Source organism: Plectrocnemia conspersa, unplaced genomic scaffold, assembly GCF_051122295.1.
Source record: "Plectrocnemia conspersa isolate PC_06_02 unplaced genomic scaffold, ASM5112229v1 ptg000014l, whole genome shotgun sequence".
NCBI lineage: Eukaryota > Metazoa > Arthropoda > Insecta > Trichoptera > Polycentropodidae > Plectrocnemia > Plectrocnemia conspersa.
In genome coordinates this window covers 17,850,100-17,863,820 of record NW_028277178.1, presented here as the reverse complement: position 1 = coordinate 17,863,820, position 13,721 = coordinate 17,850,100, and positions in this window count along the sequence as shown.

Genomic DNA, 13,721 nt, shown 5'->3' with positions numbered 1-13,721 from the left:
AAGAATCAATAAAATTTTAAAGGCTATGTCGTTTTCATCACAGTTTTTCTTTTCTTCTGGAATGAAACAGTTATCAAACCAGTCTTGAAATTATGTATATGACATAAAAAAAAATATTTTTTTTTACAACTTTTTTTTTCGTTGTAACTCCGAATGGTCGTAAGTCGAGGTGGTCGTAACTCGAGAACTGCTTGTATTATTATTTTGTTATAATGGTATAATTTATTATTATTGTTGTATTTGAATCACCGAAAAGTTGTGAATTCAATAACTGAAAAATTTATAATATTCTAATTGATTTTATGTGACGATTTTAAATTTGTTTTTATAACATTTTTGCTGTAGACTGTTCAACAAAATGGATCAAAAAGAATAAATATAAAAAGGGCTTTGTAACCTATATAAAATATAATTTTAATTATAGAGATATAAAAAAAAAAATTTTTTTTTTGAGTTTTTGCGTTTTTTATATCAAACCTTATTGTCTGGTTAGTAGCATTTTATAAATTTCTTACAATTGTAATTTACACAACACTAATGGTTCTCAATATATTTTATATGTCACGCTATATATTGTTTTCATTAGCACTATGAAACATATAATACATTTATGTATGTATATTAGAATTACTTAATTATATTAACATATTATGTAAGATATTTCTTAAGGCAATTTTCTATATAAAGATATGGTTTTCAAGCTCATGTTTTGTAAATTCTTCTCGTTCTCTTTCACCGGTTGTTTTTTACAAAATATAGACATTTACTATATGGGAATAGTACATATTTGCTAAGTTACACGTATGTTACTTATTAATTACATATATTCATTTAATATTTATTAAAAGTAAATAATTCACATATAGTTGAATCTGAAAATTAAATTTAAGAATTGATTTTTGTGTTATTTAATTAAATTTAATGATCATTAAATAATATTATTAAGTGTATTTATTTTATAATTATTAAAATACAATTTAAATTAATTAAATGTCTATCAATTCATTTATTTTTCTAGAATTGATTTCTTGTTCGACAATAAATTAAATAAATTAACTTAAATTACATAATTATTATATTTAATGATAATTAAATTATTTAACTAATTATATTCATTTATTAATTATAAAAATAAATTATTTAAATGCTTATCAAATATTTTAAATATTTTTTTTATATTTATTTTATTTTATATTGTGACGATTTTTAGTTGTTTCCTGTAGATAGCATAATAATGTTTCTTTAAAATTTAAAATTAATCAATATTTGTATATTATATAGTATATAACCATTATACATGAACTTGTCCTGGAAAAGATTTATAGTTGGTAACCCTAGTGTGGTATGATAATGGCGCATTCAACGATCGCAATTAATTTTATAAAAGTTCTGAAAATTTTTATGTCATATAATGGACCTCTCGGTATTATGAATAAAGCGTATTTCTTCGAATGCGTCTCGTCATCCGGATTCGGCTGTGGGGTCCGATTGCGCAAAAACTCCACGGTCCTCCATCAATCTTCACACTACGGGACGTATAAGCCAAATTTCACGGTGCTTGCGCCGTGAAAGGGGGTAGGATAGGTACGGGTGTGGGAGAAATCTCTCGGATCTTTGCTTATATATAAAATAATGCGGCAGTCTTAACAAATTATACGGCCGGCCTCATTTATCATAATTCCTTTTGAGACCCTCCACTTAGCCCCGGCGGGGACTTATGGAGGTGCGGCCCCGCTTTCTTTTCAGCCAGCCCTATCCGTTCTCTGTTTGGAATATGATATATGTGGTTTTGTCAAAGTTTTTCGTTGCCCCGTCCGCTGCCTCTCTATACAAAAGTTTTCGATGTCTCTCAGCCGAGCAAAGTCTTTCATCACACTTTCTTGCCACGTCTTCAGACAAATGCTTTTACTGTACCCAATCCCCGAGAATTCTTCTCACACAGAGAGGGGGTATCGATTTGTCTTACATTTGCTTCAAGCGACCGCGTCGAGATAAAATTTTCGGTTATTAATAAAAGTGACGTTTCGGTAACGCACAATGACGGTGCGTAATGAAATGCGATGACGCGAGGAAGGAAAGGGTGTGTAAATTTTCACTATACTCGAGCGAGTTTAAAACGATAATAAATTGCCTACATATCCACGCATAATACATAATGCTCGGGTAATACATCCCATCCCGTGATGTTTACTAGTGTTGTTAAAACGCAAAGCTTTCGAAAAGCTCAAACACACGAGTTTTTTTTAGTTCATAAAAGCTCGGAAGCAAGAGATACACAAGAATGAGTTAAAATTATAAAAAAGTAAACAAAACAGCTAAACCTGCTGCATACAATATTATAATATACCAATAATAGTACATATTAATTTGATTACATTTTTAGAATAGTAAACCATTACATATTTTATTTATAATAAAACGTATTATTTTAATCTAAATATTTATTATTATAAGATAATTCATTATTAATTATTTGCATATTTTTTTACAAAATTTAAATCCTTTGACTTGATTGGTAAAGTCATTGTCTTTTAACTCTGGTTAAGGGTAATGCTCAGATATGCATTTCATAGTGAAAAAATATTTTTTTTGTAAAAGATTAAAATAATTATGCTACATAAAAAGTATAAAATTTTCCTGTGTAAAATTTAATTTATATGTTATTTGTTCTTTATCCTTGATCTTTATGTATTATATAATTGTTTTAGGTACTTTTTCTTTACATCTAAATATAATATTGCCGCATGCGGTTTAAAAGGCAACATTTCGCCATACATGTTGTGTGTATGAAATTATACGCTTTATACCCTTTTTCGTTATTCGGGTTCAGTAGCAATCAAAAGTTTTAAAACATTCCAATTTTGACACATTTCTGCAGCAATTTCCACTTGTACGTACAGTATACCATGCAAACTTTTTAATAAAATCTATATGTAAACATACATAACTATTCTGAATGTATATCATGTAAATTTATGGGCAGGGCACATTTACAATAAGCTTAGGTATGTCATGCATATATTTTTTTATAATATATTAATAAATAAATAATTGTTAAAAATAGTTAATTAGCGATGAGTTCGATATTATTAAGAAAACAACCAAAATCATCACTGAATTTCACCCGAAGTAATTAGAGCTACACCTTTTCTCATTCTGTTATATACACGTATATACCTCGAGGCGTGTTTCGGATCCGGGTAGAAAAACACGCCCAAAGAATAAAAAAGGCTTTTCGGCAGTATCAGTAGTCATTAATTAGCAGAGATAAATATATCTGGTCATTTGTACCCCGGCCAGATTGATGTATATCGTTGTTTATTTGATGTAATAAATGCGAAATGTGTTTGTGACGTGCCCTTTGATCTATAGCGTTTGTAGATTTAGCGAAAACACAAAGAAATATGGTAATTATAGTAAAGTTTAGTATCAGCGTCTTTTGATGTATCTTTAAACAAATGTGATAGTTTCATAATAATTTATTAATCAATTATTCAGTTTCTTATGAGTGTGTTTAGTAAATATTTATGTATGTATACAATAAAACAAATATTAATAAGCTCTTATGTAATATATTGCCATAAAAATAATATATATTAATTAATGATGTGATGTGTTACGAAAATATTCCATGAAATATATTTATGGAGAACGAGAATATTTTCATAGTATATATTATTAATGAACAATTATTCTCAGAGATTTTTTTACATACTTTTCAAAGTATCTTTGGATCATTTATAGCAGAGGTTGGCAAAGAGTCGGATCAGAAATATTTTAGGCTCGGCTCGTCAGAAAGCAAAATTTAAATGAGCTTTAAAAATAATAAGTAAAAGATACATTCAGAGAATTCTGTTACTTTCTTGCCTTGGAATTTGCTTTTAAGCAAATCAATTTGCAGATTAATTACTTTTACAGTCGAATGTATTTTTAAATATCATGATTTGTTTTGCACTTTAAGATTAAAAAAATGCTGTTAGGGATTTAATTTTTTTTTCTAATTTTTGCTACCATGGGAAAAGCATGTTTATATAAATAGTGACTCAATTGTCGTCGAAATAACTTTAACAGAGTGTATGCTTAATATATGAACACTATTTTTAATCGAAGTTTTAAGTTAAATTGGCTGAGAAATTCCATGATATGTACAGAAAAGACTAATTTTAAAAACGATTCATTATTTGATAATAGTAGCTAAAGAAGAATTTTTCATTGAGAAAAAAATTTTAATCGCTCTCCTGAGCTCAAAATATCACATTGAATAAATTATTACCTTCCCTGAGCCATAGCATTTCATTATGGTAGAGCTAGTCAGGATATTTGGCTTCCGATACTGATAAAAAATTCACAAAACTAATGACAGTTAAGTTTACCGCTGACACAACAGGTCCAATAACAGATACTTTCTACAAAGAATCTGCTGGCGAATAATACGAAAATTATCAGAAAGCTTTTTACAAGCACCATATTTTAAAAATATATTTTTACCACTATTAAATATGACACATGTTAGTCGATTTAAGTCCAGATTGTATTTTCTCAAGGTTTTTGCAACTTCATTAAAATATTTTTGTCTGTAGCTGATCCATGCACTATTATTCATATTAGATAATTCTTTAGTCACTTTAGAAAAAGCATTTATTCATTGATTGAACAGAAGTTTCTGTAAAGAAAGTGGTTATTAAGGCTTCCCTACAGGGGCGCCACTATTACAATTTTTTTATAATTTTATAAAATCATTTATAATTTATTTTGTAGCAAATTAGTTACTGTTTACATCAGCCTATAAAATGGTTACTTACTGATACTATTTTACCATAGCATTTTAAATATACAAAATATTTTTTATTTTTTACTTAAAGAAATATCAAATATTTAATATAATAATAGCAAAAACATTGAGAGACAGATGCGTTTAGAAGCACTAGGTGAAACCAAATAAAATATTTCGATATCATTTTCATTAATATTAAATTGGCTATTGATGTTACTTACAATGTGCTCAAAATTTTTAGTATATGTTTTTACCGAAAGCCCTATTTTATAAGTTAATAAATAATATAATAGTAAACTGACTTTCGTTACATTTTCAATTTTATTTTTTACGTTCACAAAAATAATGTATAGTGATAAAAAAATCCGTTTTTTCAACTTTTCTGATCGTTACTTTTTAACAAGTTATGCATTTTATGTCTGATAAAAACGATGTATATTGTATTATTTTAGTACAAACATTGCACTATTCATCTTATTCGATAAAAAAATATTTCACACTTAAATTTGCTTTTAGTGTACGATATTCGAAGCCCATCTCTTTTTTTCTGGCCTTGACTATGACAAGACGAATATCAATGGGTAATAAAACGAGAACAAAATACCGCAAAAAGCATCATAAGATGCTGTCAAAGCGGAACGCAAAGCAATAGGAGCACCACATAAGAGCATATCTAGCAACTCATAAACTAGACGGTTGGCCGTTCTGTAATAACGAATGCTTTAAAAAGAGCTTTAAAATGTAAAATCAATTTCAAGTTCGTGGGCCCAAATAAAATAAGCAGCGGGCCATAGTTTGACGACCCTTGATTTATAGTATTTGATATTTTTATTGCTAATAAAATATAATCTAAGGCGATCGATCAATCGATCGAAATAAATTAAATTTATTTATATATATAAAATATTATAATATATTGGTTAGAACTTTACTGCAGAACTCTATTATTAATAGTGCAAGTATTCAACGTATCATCTCTGTAAGAGAAATTTACAATATTAATTAATTCCACGTATTTCTTATGTATATTTCAATATACATATATTATATATTTTGCAGAAGAAAAGTTTTTGAAAATTTTTCAATAATAATGTATTTTTATACTAAGCTTACATTTTGCACATAAAGGTGAATATATACGTTGAAAGTTTATAATGTACAATAAAGAAACACGGTTCTTCTATGTTACTTTAACTTATAAAGCGAACGTACTAGTAGTTTCCAAAACGATTTTCCGTTGAAGATCAAATCGAAACTAGAATATTTGTTTTATAGAAAATCGTTTCTGCATAGCCATGTTTGGGAAATGCTGCGTTTGATGGATTTTTGGCTAAAGCCGTAATAACTCTGGGATAGAAAGAGATTTAACGTGGCCGCCGATTCCATGGCCGATAAAATAATTCGATAGATTTTTACTGTTGGAAAATATAAAGTGTATTGTGCGTGGCAAAAAAACACATTCGACTAAAACGTGTCTCGTTTTTCTCTATGAATGTGAATTGTCTGTTCGCACTGTTTTTTAGCGATCGAATTGTCACGGGCTTATAAATGACAACACATTTTGTGAAAAGCGACTGTTGAAGATTAAATAAGCAATTTAATAAATTACTATTGTTTAAATAATTCACTCAATGCGAATGCGCCTAGAATATTAAATTGATTTTTTTATTCTTGATTCGGATATTTTACTCTTGATCGTGAAAGTTAGGAAAGTATGTATTATTATCATAAATGTATCATAATTAGTTTTTTGAGCTTAGCATGAAAATAGATGATTGGATTATATATTTTGTTAGAAAGATAATATTCAAGGTACATTTTTGTACCTAAACACGCATATCGTATATTTTTCCGTTTGCGACATGTAGTAAATATTCGTATACATAAAATATATCACAAACTAAAAATTTACCAAACAATGCGGTTATAGAAATGTATTACGTATTTTTATTAAATTTCCTTATGCCTGCACTTCACTCTCTGGAAGTTACCGAACCCAAAGGTCTACCGAATATGGTCAAGGTCGCCGACTTCCGAGTAGCGTCCACACTGCCCCCAAAATGTATAAATTGCGCACGGTGTGGTATTTCGATTAAAATCGACTATGAAAATTTAAGCGCAGATAAAAAAAAAGGTTGCTCTGTAAAGCTGATAATTTTTCGCAACTCGTACATTGGGCAATTATTATTATTTTATTTGAGTACAGTGAAAAATTCAAACCATTGATTGTGATAAAGCAGGTAAGCGTTTCTACGTTTCATAATATTATTTTGAATAAGTACCATTTTTTAGTACTTTTTCCTATATTTTTTTTTTAATTTTGAGTTCATTAGCTATATTCCCCACCACTTTTTAATCTAGATTTGATATACAATATATAGCTTAGGACTTTTTCTTTATGATACATGTAAAATTGACTGCTTATTTTTGCGGTTTTTAACACATTGCATACCTTAAAAATGCATTATTCTTAAAAATGGGACGGGGCTTAGTCGCGAAAGATAGGACCTAAACCTTTTAAACCATTATAACTTTTTAAGTAGGTAACGTGTTAACGTCAAATTTAAAATACAGTTTTGTAATGATTGTAATTTTTTAATAATATGGTTACCGTGGTAAAATCAGTAAACGTCAAATTGTGGATCGCGTACTAATAAAATAAAATAAAAATTTGTTTAGAATCACCAAATATACACATATTTAAAAAAAACGATACCGAGTATGATAAAATGCTAGTCAAATACTTTTTCTTTATAAAAAACAGCAAATTTGTGACATATACAATTTTTTTTACGCTACGCGGTGAAATTCGCACGACCGTTCAACACGGAATTCCTCTTCCTCGGGCCTACAATTAAAGAAATACTTTAAATACTTTTTAAAATAAAATTGCATGAAATATTTCATGAAAAATAAAAAAAATTTAATTTTTTTCAAGTTATTTTTTTAGTTTTTTTTTAAAAATGTTTTTTTTCTATAATGTATTTTTTAACACTTATAAAATCATATGATTTTATATCATACTTATGGAATCAACTAAAGTGGAGAAATAATTTTGGCCGTCCAGATCGGGCAAATACCACACAGTGCAGCGATCGTGAAGAACGCCTACGCCCATATTGAAATTGAACCGAGATACTCGTTCTATCTCAGTTTGCGAAAAACCATATCACTATCTCTCTCACTCTCGTCACTTAACACGCGAGAGAGCGAAAGGGGAAGTATCTCGCCGCTCGCGCTCGAAAGAACAATCCGACTATTTCTTTGATCTCGGAATTTTCGGAAGAGCTCGAAGCTGGCCTAGTCGACCTAAATTACCCTTACTTTACCTCCCGTTCGCGGTAGCCTCGGAGAACTTCCGAGAGATTTTAGAGCGGGGAGAACCGAGCTCGACCGAAGTAACCCCGAATTAACACATTATGTTCTGCATCCTTTGCCAACCACCGCCTACTTCCGGAGAGTGAAGTGCAGGCATTAGATATTCAGTTTACCCTGAACGTAGTATGAGCCTCGAAAGCTATTTTACTAATAATTATAATTTTATAATATTCATAAAAATATGCAATATTTTCGGACTAGGTGTGGTAATTAAATTCCAAAATTAATTTAATGAAAATAACTCTAGATTCATAATTATAAATGTCGTAAAAAAAAAGTAAAAATTATTTTTTAATACTTAAATTAGTAGTTAATAGTTTTTAAAACATAACCTTAATTTATTGATGTTTGCTTATATTTTTAGGTTAATTTAAACGCAAACCCTAAAATATCACAATGTATGACTCATATTTGAATATTTACGATTTATTTTCCTACACATTTTTTATTTATTGTTTAATTTTTAATTATCAATACAGTCTAATGAATTTATAGTTTTACCTTTGGCATTGTTGCTCAAGAGTTGTTTTTTATTAATGAATATTATTGTTGCTGTAAAGATTTTCATTTGATTGATTTCGTTGTAATGTTATTAATAGACAATACTTCAATTGCAGCAAGGTATTTTATAACAATTTTTATTTAAAATCAGTTTTACAAAACCGCATGTTGAAAAATAAGTTAAAATATTCTGAAATATTTTTTTGGATATCTGTACTACCCGAACATCTAATATAAAGGATTAAAGATTCGATTCCCTATGTCCTATATTAACCCTATTTTCAGTAAATCGAATACAAGGGTGACTTTTATTTGTGATTTTGCATCTCTGTCCTTTTACCAATTTAAACTTAAGGGGTCTACGAGGGGTCTACGCATCACCGATTGAGTGCACCGCGTCTCGCTACGATAGGCATCCCTGCTCGGTGTTTAGAGGGTTGATTTAGGGTTCTAGGTACATTCCATTGTTTCGGTAGATGCTCGGTTCGATTTCGCGATAAAAAAGCAATTTCGCATATGAATTCAATAAGGTCGAATTTTTTTCGCTTGCGTTTTCCATACGCACGCCGTAGTGTATTCGACAGGTGCGCCGAACGGCCGCGCACGTTTGCCGAACCGAAATCAAAACGAACTAATAGAAAAACACTTTGTAATGTCTTCTCCGTTTCAATATATATCCGCGGGCCGCACGTGGGCCGGTCATACAATATGGATTCCCTGATTTATATGGCCCCGTCGGTGACAGCTGAATGCCGAAGATTGGCCGCGGCTCAAAAGCGGTGCAAATCATTTATGGAAAGGAAACACACTAGCGACCGACACGTGGCATGTTTTATAAGCGCACGATACAAGGCGTAGATAGTTAACTATTCAAGGGGAAAGAACGTGAATAACGACTTGAAAGCAACGAGAATAATGGGTTTTGTGACGAGAAAGTTAAATTTTTTCCGAAATCTTATCCAGATTTTATTTAGTAAAAACTACAATATTAAAATTTTTATGTAGTGACAAAGCTCATAAAAAAGTAATGTTCTAAAATATAAGCATAATAATATTTGTATTTGTGTCACCAACATAAAACAATAATCTGAAATATACACTTTATACCAAAATATTGTAATTTGTACATCGCCGGTTGCTTGATTTATAAATTTGTTCAGTTTGGCCCAGCTCTAAACTTATAGGGTCACTAACCGTCGTACGAAGTAAGTTAGTTAACCATGATATATGGTCCTTATAAATGCATTAATAGCAATTATTTATTTTTATTAAATTGACATTGAATAAAAACTAAAATCAAAATTTTATAGACAGAGCAAATATGTAATTATTTGCCTTCGTTTTCAGTTTCGGACTTACATAACCTAAGCCCTAGGAGCCTTGCACTAGCTGCACCCCCGTCTGATCGACCTATGTGGATAAAATTAAATGCACGTGTACTTTGATTTATAAATTTACTTTCATATTTATTGATAAAATATTTTAAATTAATGTTTGCACATATATTTATAAGGACGGAATAGCGTATTTCATAAAATATAATATATTCCCGGTTATTAGAATTATTTTCAAGAAAAATATTCCCGGTTATTGGAATTATTTTCTAGGACGATTTGGAATAGAAATCTTAGTTACGATACCAATAGTTGCAGATTGTAATCTGCCTTTCGGGTTTCTTACCCTTTGGGGTGCGACTTCGTAGCCAGTAAGACGTAGGTGGAAACTAGTGAGAATCTTATTAGTTAAATTTACATATTGCAAGCAGTGGTGGAAATGTTGGCGGAGGGATGAAGTCAGTGGATGAACCTTGAGTTCAGATTGGTGTGGCAGCGACACTATAGTGGAGGTCGATTCCTCTCTGCTGCGGTGCTCGCATGGTGAAATCCCTCTCAGGATGTGATCGTCTATGACCGTATATTGTCCGCTGGCAGGCTGAATCTGTTCTTCGTGTGTCTGACGGTGTCTGCTGGAGTCTGCCTGGTCCTCATTGCCGACCAGCCTTACGTATTCAAGGCTGCAAAGCTTGCTGACCAATCACACTCATTCAGCGATCATCTAGCCAATCGTTGCAGTCGCTTATTAGAACAACGAAATAAGTATACGCCTTTAGAAAGTAACATTTGCTTGATGGACATCTCCGAAATCGAATTGTGGGACGGGAATATAGTGGCCTTACAGTGATATATTGTTTCCTGTGACCGTTTCATTACAAATAAATATTCTTTCAATGCACCGGAGAATCCTTGCGTCTTTTTTCCAGTCATAACGAGGGCTTTTTCATTTTTGGTTACAGTCATTAACGTGAGTTTCAAAAATAAGATCCCCACAAACGAAGATTTTGTATGGTCTCACTATTCTAGTTTGTCCTTATTGATGAATGATTATTTTTGGTCACAGATTTTAACGCGAATTTCAAGAATAGGATCCCCACATTCCAAAGTCGGACAGGTCTACAAAATCGTGTACTCAACGGTTGTAAGGAATTTTTAATGCAAATGTAATCATAATAATATTCGCACTTTATGCTGTATTTTTTCGAACAGCAATTTATTGCATTAAAATCTGAAATATGAAAACGCTTGAAATCCATAAATTGGAGACAGCTTCTAATATGTTTTACTATATTGTACTAGGGCAGTGGTCGGCAAACTTATTGGCCGAAGAGCCAAATATGTACATTACAACGATTCAAAATAGTTCTAAGAGCCAAATCTGTTTTTTAATTTAGTAAACCTTTATTATAATTTTAGACCTTCATTAAATTACGGGTACACTGAATAAAACTTGATTTTACATTTAATAAAGATTTATTCGTTGATAAACAATAATATGAAAGTAAGGTATCCATAAATTTAAATCATGACAATGACTGACAAACACTTAATGTGAACAATGTCGTTGCATCTCCTTGGAAAGTTTCAGTAAGTCAGGTTTATATGTTGTTGTTTTTAATTTTAGGCATGATTCCAGGTTCTCATCAATAAGACAACTTCTCAGCTTACTCTTGATAGAGTTCATGCTTGAAAAGGATTGTTCGCATGAATATGTAGAACCAAAAAAGGAAAGAACAGCAAACGCAAGTTTTTTCAGCTGATCGTAAGTCAGGAATACTATTCCAGACGTTGAAAATGATCATGTCTTCATTCTCCAGGTCTTTCAAAGCAGACCACTTGTGTTGTGAACTAAGATCACATTCGTTCTTCAATATTTCCAAATCAATACAAAGAAGTTGAAATTTGGAGCTCTATATTTCCTTGTTTTTTAAATCCTGCAATTGTATTTCAAATTTACAATGTCAATGCCAAAAGGAGAAAATTTCAACTCAGTTATTATAGCATTAAGAGGATTTTTGACGAATGCTAAGGTCGCTTTGCTGTTTTTAAACTCCTGAAACCTGCTGAGAAATGCTTCCCTCATATTTAAAATTATTGTTTTGAAATGGTGTTTGTCAAAAGAGGAATTATTTTCTTGGCGATGCTTCAGCAGTCTCGGAAAGTGAAACAATGTTTCCCTTTTAAAATCTTGAGCAAAAAGGGATAAGTTGTTTTCGAATGAAATGACTTCTTCTAACATCGAAAAAATTGTGTTTCCTTTCCCTTGTAGTTTACGGTTATGCTGATTTAGATGAGACGTAACGTCTACCATGAAATGAAAGTTTTGGATCCACTGATTGTAAGTTCTGGATAGTGAACATTCTTCTCAAGAAGAAATGCTTAAATTTCTGGCAATAGGGACGCGAAACGTTTTAAAACGTTCCCTCTTGATAACCATCGAACCTTGTTATGAAGTAGAAGATCAGTGTACTCACTCTCCATTTTAACTAAAAATTCTTTGAATTGACGATGATTAAGAGCTTTAGCTACAATGGAGTTGATGATCGTGCTCACTAATCCCATAACTTTACTAATTTCTTTCGGAAATGTCTGCGCACAAAGTGCTTCTTGGTGAATAATGCAATGATATACCAATATCTCGTGATTATTTTTTCTTTCAAAATGGCAACAAACCCTTTTCTGACGCCGGTCATACTTTTGGCCGGCTTTTCTGTAGCCGCCAAATACGCAGATTGACAGCTGTCATACTACTACGCTGCGCTGCGCCCCTTCCGGACGAAACAGGTACTACGCTCACGCACACATTCAACGTTGCATGGAAAGGACACTTGACCAGAATTAGCGCCCGAGCCCGTGGATATTTGTGCCAGAGCCGCACTCAAGGAGCCAAAGAGCCGCATGCGGCTCCGGAGCCGCACTTTGCCGACCCCTGTACTAGGGCATCATAAAGAATGTGCTATACTAAAGTATATTAATCGATCTGTTGTGTCTCTGCAACGTGCATTCTAAATTTCCTGTGCTTTTTAAACGTTGTATCAATATCCTTAGTAAAGAAAAGCCTGTCACTGAGGACCTTGAAAATTTATTTGTGTGACATTTCATGACACTTTAAGGATTATCTAGCATTTCCATAAACAGTTCGAAGGAATAGAAAACGACTGAATTTTTTTAATGTCATCTGCATATAATAAAAACCCGATACAAGCTCATTTTTGTACAAGTAATTCCTGATTGACTTTATTAAACGCCTTTACAAAATTTGTGTATATAACGTCCACTTGTACATCAGAGTCCAATAATCTCGAAACAAAGTTAGATAAAGCCATTAGATTAGTAACAGTGGATCGAGATTGGCGGAAACCATGTTGCTGTTCGAGAAACATACACTTGTAATGATGAAAAATATATGTATAATATAACACGATGCTATTGTGTTATAGATAAGAAATCTGTGCTTCACATAGCGATCTCATTATTACCTATTCTAAAAAAGTTTTTCTCAAAAATCAATAATGTCGGAAGAGAACCAGCAAATTAGTAAAAAATGATAAAACACAATTTTCTGAACTAACGTATATATATATATATATATTTGCTAGTTACAATAATAAAATTAAATCAGAAATGCATATATTTTTGATTTTGCTTTCGACTGAAACTAAAATAAAATAATTATAAACTAAAACATGCAATGAATTCTTATTCTGCATTTTATTCAAACCTGTCTAATATTA